Below are 10,280 nucleotides of genomic sequence, written 5' to 3' on the forward strand. Positions count from 1 at the left end.
TAAAGCCAGTCTGGGCTACTTGACATCCGACCCTGCCTCAGAAACCAAAAACAGAGCTGGGGCATTGGAGACCTGCCTTTAATCCCAGCAGTTTGGGGGCAGAGGCAGCAGGCTTAGCTCTGTGAGTTCCAGGCCAGGCTAGCCTGATCTACATAGAGAGATGCTGCTTTTTGGGACACTGTCTTACAACACTGGCTTTGGCTTAAGGCACAATTAGGGGAGGTGGTTAGAGGTCTGACATTTGGAAGGTGCCTAGTAGTGGGCCTTCAGACACATGTTGGGGGGTTCAAGTTTCAGAGATGCTGTCTCGAGGACCCCAGCCAGGACCCCCTACCCCACAGCTCCAGCTCAACCGCACTGACCTCGGCTCCTGCCTGCCCTGTGGCCCGTGCCCTATCCCAAAACCTGCAGCAAGAGGCAGGCACCAGGCAAGTGCTCAGCAGTGGATGGGTGAGAGCCACTGTGTCCAGTTACTTCTCTTGTTCTGTGTGTAGCCCAGGGCTCAGCTTGAACTGCATTCACCATCTGAGCCAGGCCCCTTTACCATGCTGCACAAAGAAGTTTGGCACATGTACCAGTGTAGGAAACCCTGTTTCTTGTACCCCAAAGCCTAGTCTGTGGGCAGACAAAGTAGGGTGCCCAGAACCCTAATTCCTTCCAGAATCTCCTGGGTGCCTTGGGTACAGGCAGCTTGTCCAATCCAGACTCCGTCCTCAGAGCAGCCAAGGACTGATTACTGGAACCCAGGAGCACAGAACCTCCTGCTCCAGGGGATAGCAGTTGGGTTTACTCTGGGGGTGTTAGTCACAAAGTCCCCAGTTAGAGTGGCACCATCAGTGGTGTCCATGCCCAAGCGTAGGCTAGGGGTGTCTTAAAAATAAATTTCACTTGCTTGTTTATTGTGGGGGTAGGGACATCTGTGTCACAGTGCTTGTGTGGAAATCGGAGGATGACTTTTGGGAGTGGGTTTTCTCCCGAGGCAGGTGTGTCCTGGCAGTAGACTTGGCAGCAAACACCTTTACCAACTGAGCCATCTTAATGGCCCACTTTTTTAAAAGCTGTTTTTGTTTGATTTTAAGCTATTTATTTATTTGTTTGTTTTTTCAAGATGGGGTTTCTCTGTGTAGTTTTGCTGCCTGTCCTGAATCTCACTCTGTAGACCAGGCTGGCCTCAAACTCACAGGGATCCACCTGGCTCTGTCTCCCGGGTGCTGGGAATAGAGGCATGTGCCACTACCACCTGGCAATTTTAATTAAAAAAGTATTAAAAATTTATTTATTTATTTATTTAAATTTATTTATTTTTTTAGTTTTCCAAGACAGGGTTTCTTGGTGTAGTTTTGTGCCTTTCCTGGAACTCGCTTTGGAAACCAGGCTGGCCTCGAACTCACAGAGATCCGCCTGCCTCTGCCTCTGGAGTGCTGGGATTACAGGCATGCGCCACCACCGCCCAGCCAAAAATATTTTTTTTTTTAGTGTGTATGAGTATTTTACTTGCATGTATGCCTGTGCTAGGCCAGGAGGAGGCATCGGGTCCTCTGGAACTGGAGTTACAGGTGAGTAGGAGCTGCCTTGTGGGTGCTGGGAACCAAATCCAGGTCCTGTGCAACAGCAGCCAGCGCCCTCACCACTGAACCATCACTCCGGCCCTGAGGTTTTAGTTGAGGCATGGTCTCATTCTATAGCCCAGGCTGGGCCTTAAGGTGCAGCCATCCTCCAGCCTAGGCCTCCGAGCTGCTGGCGTGACCGGTGCCAGGCGTCACACTGCAGAGTGAGTTCCAGCCCAGCCCAAGATACAGGCTGAGCCCCCAACACTAAGGTGTAGTAGCAGGCAGCCAATTCTCCCACCGCTCTCTTCTGTCTTTCCCAGTGGCTGGTGGTTGTCTGTCCTGCTCAAAGCTGCTCTGCTCTTTCTAGGCACATCGGACCCCCCGGGATAGGGTGAGCTGCTGGGGTCTTGTGGGGGGATACAATACTATCCTTGCAGTTGGTGCCCAGCAAGGGCGGCTCCCTAGGCATCACCTGCGAAGCGAGGGGTGAGACTCCAGGGCAGTCATCACTCATGCCTTCTCATCCTCCTTCCCAGTCGGGGGCCACGCCCCTCATGATAGCAGCTCAGATGTGTCACACAGATCTGTGCCGCCTCCTCCTACAGCAGGGGGCTGCAGCAAATGACCAGGACCTGCAAGGCAGCTGCGCACCTCCCCTCCCAACCTTTCCATCCTATGCTGTGTGACTTGGAGCAGGTATCTGGACCTCTCTGAGCTGGGGACCTAGGAAGCCTCTTTTTAGTCTTCCTGGCCAGGGTGTAGAGAAGGGTTCAGGGAGTTGGGGACAAACCTCTGCCTCCTCAGCAGCCCTTTACCCCTACAGGACAGCGTTGATGCTGGCATGTGAAGGGGCCAGCCCTGAGAACCTTGAAGTACTCCTGCAGGGTGGAGCCCAGCTGGGCATCACTGATGCACTGGGCCAGGACTCCACTCACTAAGGAGCCCTGACCTGGGACAAACTCATCTTGCAGCTTCTACAGGAGTCTGCGCAGCGCCCTTCACCTCCCAGTGGTGTGCAATCCCTGCCTCCCCCCACCCCCCTCTCTCCTTCTAGGCAGTTTCTGATCATCCCCTTATTTGCTTGTTACTGATAGTTTCAAGGTATCCCAATCTGCAGGGTCATGAAAAATTTCATGTTTCCCCTGCTCAGGGCAGTTTCTAGGAGCCCCAGAGGACTTAAGAGTGGTCTGAGGGTCCACTGTGATTTCTTGGGTCACCCTTAGTATGGAGACTGCCTTTCCAAACATGTGACAACCCACACCACCCCCCCTCCCAACTTGGAAGATCCACTGCCCTCCCCACACAGATCCCACCACTGTAGGTTTCTACCTTAGAGTCCCTGATTCAGAGGCTGGGTTTTGTGGTGCATGACCAGACCAGAGCACTCAGATCTGAGTTTGAGGCTAGCCTGGGCTACAGAGTGAGACTCCCCCTCAGAAAAACAACAACAAAAGCACTAGTGCTTGGGAAGCTGAGAGAGCCCTCTGAGTACCCTGGGCTGGGCAACAGCCTTCCTGGAGCTGAGAACACAGAACTGGGTCCCTGAATCTGCTTTACCTCTCTGCTGGCCTCTCTAGAGGATGACTCTGGAGAAGCCTCCCCTCAGGTAGGAATCAGGAAGGAAGGCAGGACAGTCCCTGCCCTATGCACACACTCTCTCCCCACTTCCCCCCAAGGAAGAGAAAGCAACTCTGTCACCTCTACTCTGGGATCTGCTGCCACCCAGTGGCAGTCTTACACACCGGGACAGTGGGGCCTGGATGCGAGTTGCTAAGAGCTGATTCAGACAGAGGAAAAGACTGGCCACTTTCCCTGCCCAGCCCCAGGTCTTCTGTGTCTGAGGCCTCATAGGGGATAGTAAATGTCTCAGAGGACGGTAGAGCCGGGGGACGGGACCTCAGCAAATAGTGGGAGATAGGATGAATATGGTGGACTTGGGGTCCATCATAGGATGTTGGGGGAACCTGAGGCTGCTTATGGCTGGGGAGCTAGTTATGGTGGGAGACCTGAGTAGATCCTGACACAGGCCTCATGTCCTACATCCATCCCCCTGTACCCACACCAGAACTCGGTGTCCAGCCATGAAAAGTGAGGGGTCCCCAAGAAGCGAAAGGCACCCCAGCCTCCAGCCAGCACACCTGTTCCCGCAAGAGATGGGGTTGGCCTGGGATGGGAGGGGGCTCTGCCTCACACTCAGGATGGTGCAGCCCTGGAGACCTCAACTAAAGTGGCTTCCCTTGGTGGGGAGGAGACAGGATGATCAGGATGCTTATGAGGAGATTGTACAAGAGAGAGGCTGGCTCCTACAGAAGATCAGGGGGCTGGAACAGCACAAGGAATGGAGGAGAAGGGAGGTTAGGAGGCTGCAAGGCCTGTGGTCTGAGCGTGGGGAAGCTATTCCTTGGGACACCATACCCCTACCTTCCTCCCCTTCCTTCTCCCTCAGCTCCAGACACTCAGCCCCTCATTGGCCTTCCCACATGGTGGGCTGTGTGCTGACCCAACGCCTTCACACATGGTGTTTGCAGTAGACAATTGCTGTCTGCCTGGCTTTCCCCAAGGCTCCCTTCCTCACAGTCTGCTTGTTACAGACTGACATCTCCCCAGCCCACCTTATTTAAAATTGTTCCCTCAGATTCAGCTTCCTTCATTTCCACCATAGCGCTCCACCACTCAAAGGCTTGCCCCTGAGGGCAGGCTCTGGTGAAGGGGCCAAGCTCAGAGAGGATAAATACTGGATGAATGACTGGCCCATGGTTAGGAGTGAATAAATGAGTGAATGAATAAATGAGTGAATAAATGAATGAGTGAATAAATGAATGGCCTGGAACAGGGTCTGCTATGGAGCAGAGACACTGGGTTAACACATCTTGAGTGAGTGGGGAGAGGACAGAATGGGGTCTGGCGCACAGCATGGACGGTCATTCAGAGTGGAACACAGTAGTTGCTCACTGTATGTGGAGAGTAGAGTCATGGCAGCTTCACACTAGGTGGTGCATGACTATCCAGCCCTGTCCTTCTCCGTCCAGTCCCAACCACTTCTACCTGCAGCCCCTGGAAGCAGAGGCCAGCTCAGTGCACAGTCTGGAGAGGCAGGTAGGTGTGGAGGGCCAGTGCTTGGGAGGGTCCAGGGTCCTCGGATCCCAGGTTCCAGGAACTTCAGGTTCTGAGTCCTCAGGTCCTGATGTCGACCTCTGCAGGTGCAGGAGCTGCAGCAGCTGCTGGTGGAGAAGCAGGAGGAGAAGGAGAGCCTGGGCCAGGAGGTGGAGAGCCTGCAGAGCCACCTGTCCCTGCTGGTGGTGAGCTGGAGCCCGGGAGGGCAGGGCCGGGGGTTAGGGTGCTGCTATGTGCATAGGGCAAGAAGCTGGACAGGATGGGGTCAAAGACTGGAGGAGGGACCAGAGGCTGGGTTGGGGTTAGAGTCTGGAATGGGAGTAGAGGTGTGTGGAAAGTCTGAGGACAAGGACAGAGCCATTATCAAAGTGTGGTCCCAGTGCAGGGAAGGGGCAAGGGGCAGGATCACTGCACAGGAATGGGATGGACCATGGCAGGGGTGGGTGGAGCCAGGATAGGTGGGCGAGGCTTGACAAGTGGGGCCGAATCTCTTTCAGTGTTGGGTGGGATCTTTTTTTGTTGTTTGTTTGTTTTAAATTTTTTTCGAGACAAGGTTTCTCTGTGTAGCTTTGCACCTTTCCTGGAACTCAGCTTGGAGACCAGGCTGGCCTCGAACTCACAGAGACCTGCTTGGCTCTGGCTCCCGAGTGCTGGGATTACAGGCGTGTGCCACCACTGCCCTCCTAGATGGGATCTTTTGAAGTGCCAGACACCATGGTGCATCCACAATGTACCAGCCACACATGCCTTCCACAAACCCACATAGCTATGAAGATTTCTCCAAACATGCACAGATGGCCACCTCACTGACACTTGCATCCCACATGCCCCACAGGTATAAATCTTCCAATCATACACGGTTCACATCCCTCCAACCTACACCCATATACTGCTCAAAATGTGCAATTAGAATCAGCAAGATAGACTAGCTGATAATGTGGCATGCTGCTCACCCTACTGACCTGAGTTCACTTCCCCACATGATGGAGGGAGAGAACCAAATCTCAAGTTGTTCACTGACTGCCACCTATGTACCATGGCATGTGTGCATGCCTGTGCAGACACACACACACACTCACACACACACACACACACACACACAAATGTGATAAAATATCTTTATAAGTGAGTAATTAAACAAACATGCATAGAGATGGTCCTCTCTTGGGAAGGTGCTGGGATTCAAACCCAGAGCCTTGATCATATGCTAGGAATGCCACCTGGTGGTGAGTGCTTGCCTAGCATGTGCAAAGGCCCTGGTCCACGCTGGCATCTCAGTAGAACATGGAAGGATATTTTGGATTCTCAGTGAGTAAAGCCACAGCCAGTCTGGTGTCTACAGGGTGCTGTGTAGATTTATGAACACCCCAGTTTTAGGAGGTATTGAGGGTATCAAGGGGCAGGACCTGAAGGTCGACTTTGAACCACACACCTAGAATGAGAGAGAGAACACCAGCTATGATGTAGCCACCCTGCAGGACTAGGAGGGTGAGATGCCTGACTTTCCAGGTGAGTTCTGACACCTCCCCCCATCCACTGTTGCCCATCTGGGATTCTGAGGGATTGGGGAGGGCAGAGTCATGACCTTGCACAGAGGGGTGTGATGCCAGGGGAGTGGCACATGCACTGTGAGTGCCCACGTTTGCCCGAGGCGGTGCTAGGTCCCCACTGAATGGCTCCTGACCCCTGTCCCTGATGGTGTGTGCTCCCAGCCCGACTCAAGGCTCTTCCTGACCCTGCCAGGAGCGGAGGCTGTGTTGTCAAAGCCTCTTCATCTACCGCCCGAGGAGCTGGTGGCATGCCTTCAAGAGCAGGTGGCTCAACTCACCAAGCAGAACCAGGAGCTGCTGGAGAAGGTCCAGGTGGGGGAGACTGAGGCAGTGCACAGCTCTGGGGACCTGGGTGTGGGCAGGGAACATGGTAAGGCTGCCTCTTAGCCTGCCTGCCTCCCCATCCCCAGATCCTTGAGGAGTTTGAGAAGGACGAGATGCAGATGGCAGAAGACAGTCAGCCTGAGGTAGTCGCTCTGGTCTTGTATGACTCCCTGAGGGCAGAGCTTGAGCAGCGCTGGAGGCAGCATGAAGAGGACATACACCCTCTGCAGCAGCAGCAGCAGTGGCGGGAGGTGACCAGGGGCCACAGGGCAGAAGAGACAGCACACAAGGAGAGCAAGGACAAGGGCACCACCTCCCAGAATGGATCCAGTGTCCCAGAGCTCAAGGGGACCACATATCCAGAAACCACAGCCAATGGCACCTGGTACCAAGCCGGAGGCTCCATGGACGTTGGGAACAAAGAAGCCAGTGCCTCAGAAGTGGCATCCATGGAGCTGGCGGCTGCAGGTTCAGAGGCCATGGGGAGAGATGGAGTGGCAGTGGAGGTCGTGGACACTAGAACCACCATGGCTCAGGCCCTAGAGGTGAATGTTGGAAGTGAGCTGGTGGCAGCAGACGTCACAGGAGTGGAGGTGAATCCAGGAATGAAGGCTAATGGAGAGCATATGGTGCAGGATGGGCTCACAGGGACAGGGATTAGAAACATGGAGGCCACGGTAGTGAAGGCCACAGAATTGCGGGATACCGGAGTTCAGGCCACAGGAGCAGAGGCTGTGGCAGTGAAGACCACGGGAGTGCAGGCCACAGTGGCAGAGGTCATAGGAGTGAAGGTGACAGGAGTGCAGGCCACCGTGACAGAGGACATAGGAGTAGAAGCCACCAGGGCGCAGGCCACGATGACAGAGGCCAATGGAGCTGAGGCTAGGGGAGCTCATGCCACCACCCTGGAGGCCACGGGGGCACAAGCCTTGGCCACAGACACCATGGGAGCGCAGGCCACCTTGAAGGAGGCCAACGGAGCCGGAGCCGAGGCCATGGGACTCAAGGCCACGGAAGCGGGGGCTACCGGCACAGAGGGCCCCTGCACTGCGGCCCTGCACCCGGGGTTGGCGGCGGCGGCGGCGCTGCAGGCCGAGCTGGAGACCCGGATCCGGGGCCTGGAGGAGGCGCTGCGCCAGCGGGAGCGGGAGGCGGAGGCCGAGCTGGAGGCCGCCCAGGGCCGGTTTGCAGAGGCGGAGGCGGAGGCGGATGAGGAGGAGGCGGCAGGGGGGGCGGAGCCGCGAGCTGGAGGCGCTTCGGGACCTGCCGGCCATGGCCAAGGCCACGGGCGAGCACGCACGCGCGGAGGCCGCCCAGCTGCGCCAAGCGCTGTCGGCCTCCGAGGCTCGGGCCGCCGACCTCAGCTCCGCCCTTGACACTGCCCGCGAGGAGCTGGAGCGCATGCGCGGGGCCTCAGTGCCAACGGACGAACAAGAGCAGGTGCTGGGCGCATTGCGCGACCAGGTGACCCGCCTGCAAGCGCAGCTCGCGGAGCTGGTGCACAAGCACGAGAGGACAAGCGCAGAGGTCTTCCAGGTGAGCGCCCGTGTCAAGACACCCTTACGGTGTATTTCCGCGTGGGCGTGGGCGTCTCTGCACAAGTGCAGTACCCACGAGGCCAGAAGGGGGTCCGATCCGCGGGAACTTTGGACCCGAGTCGCAATGTGGGTGCTGGGAACCGAGCCTTGGTCTTGTGCAAGAGCAGTTGGTGCTCTAACCCCTTTGCCATTTCTCCAGCCCTCAGTATTTCCATTTTGATTTAATTTGTTCTTACGTGTGTGCACACACAGTGTGGTGGAAAAGTCAGATGGCAGCCTGTGGGACCCAGTCTTCTCCTTCCACCGTGTGGGTCCTGAGGACCCAACCAAGGCTGTCAGGCTTGTCTGCAAGTGCCTTTACCGGCTGAGCCATACCCGAGACCTGGTCTCTCTTACTGCTTTTTGGTGTTTTGTTTTTCTAACAGAGACTCAAGTAGTCCATGCTGACCTTGAACTCATGACCCTCCTGCCTCCACCTCCTAATTATAGGGATGACAGGTCTCACCCCGACCTGTTTATACAGTGGCCTAGTGCATGCTGGGTTAGCACTTTACCCACTGAGACCCATCTGAGCTGAAAACATTGATGTAGCAGACTTGGTGATGCACAGCCGCACACGGAAATGTGTCACAACAAAACAAAATGCAAACAAAAAACTTCCTTACAGGGGAGAGTGTGTATGTGTTTTGAGGCAGTCTCTCTCAGTTGTCTGGGCTGTTCTTGAACTCACATGTAGCCCTCAAACTCGTGATCCTCCTGCCTCAGCCCCCTGAGTACCTGGATCTCAGTTTGCACCACCGAGTGTGGAAGCTAGGACACAGAGAGGCTTAACTACCTGTCCAGGTACACACAGCTAGTAACCAGAGGTGCATGGCAGGACCAGAATGTTCCTAGGGTCAGTAGAAAGCTATCAGCTCAGCATGGAAGGGTAGGGAGAGCCCCAGGACCCAAGCCTCTTTGGGGTCTAAATGTCCCGAGAGTCACGTGTGGGCTTGGGCTACAGGTGCAGCATGAGGCATTGTTTATGAAGAGCGAGAGGCACGCGGCCGAGGCCCAGCTGGCCACGGCCTAGCAGCAACTCCGGGGTCTTTGTACAGAGGCCGAGAGGGCACGCCAGGCCCAGAGCCGTGCCCAGGAGGGCCTGGACAAGGCCAAGGAGAAGGACAAGAAGGTGGGTTACCTCCTGCTCATTGTTGGGGCCCACTCAGCCGAGGTTACCCAGAACTAAAGAACCTTCTAGCCCTGCTGTCATGTGACACTAGCCCATTTATCACATGGGAAAGGGAGACAGAGAAGGTGCTCCAAATGGCCGTTGTAACCATGGTAACTGGTGTGGCTTGCTCACTGTTCTCTCTAATTATCCATTGGAAGGAACAGGAACAGAGAGGCTAATCCACTCACACAAGGTCACACCACTAAATGGACCATAAACTGAGATTCCAACCCAAATTTCCCATCTGGAACTTTTAGAAGATTTTTAAGTTAATTGTTCTTCTTTAGTTGGGGTCTGGGGCATGCATGTGTGGAGGTCAGAGGACAACTCAGTTTCCCCTTCTGTTTGGGACAGGCTTGTGGGTTCTGGGAACATCTCTGTGTATAGACCTGTCTCGTGAAGTGTTGACTCCCTTGGGTTTGAGTAGGGGGATTTCCAGGGCACAGGGGAGCACCCAGCCGGTGCACCAGGGTTTGCCTCTGCCTTTGTCCCCACCACAGGGAGAGATGGATGAGGACGTGCAGTACATCCTCAGCCAGATCCTGCAGATGCAGCGGCTGCAGGCTCAGGGCCGCTGAGGACACAGCTCAGCCGTTGAGTCTCCATCCTTCACCTCTGCAAGCTGAAGCTACAGAGACTACCTTCCATATTCCCCAGGGTGATGAACTGGACTCATCATACACTGGGAGGCCAGCCTGGGAACTTACCAATGGTGCCCAGCTGACCCATCACTCCATGGCTACCAACACTCCCCATCTGATATGTTACAACTAACAATATTGTCACCTACATCACAACCGTCCAGCCAGGAGTATAAGCTCACTGCAAGAGGGAGACATAACCAGTGTGGGACACGTGCTGAAGGCGGGCATGGGGCAGGGGAGTTAAGAAGACAGTCTGATATTCTGGACCCAAAACACAGTTATAGCAATAAATATGAGTGTGATGTGATATTTAAAGAAACCAGGAAATAGTGTTGCAGGTTGGGTAA

The 10,280-nt window shown here is 55.2% G+C and overlaps 1 pseudogene; it reads left to right on the forward strand.

The window, feature by feature from the left end:
* Positions 1-299: 299 nt before the first annotated feature.
* On the forward strand, positions 300-9,867 carry LOC118576343 (annotated as a pseudogene).
* The last annotated feature ends 413 nt before the right edge of the window (positions 9,868-10,280 follow it).

The sequence above is a fragment of the Onychomys torridus genome, unplaced genomic scaffold, assembly GCF_903995425.1.
Source record: "Onychomys torridus unplaced genomic scaffold, mOncTor1.1, whole genome shotgun sequence".
NCBI lineage: Eukaryota > Metazoa > Chordata > Mammalia > Rodentia > Cricetidae > Onychomys > Onychomys torridus.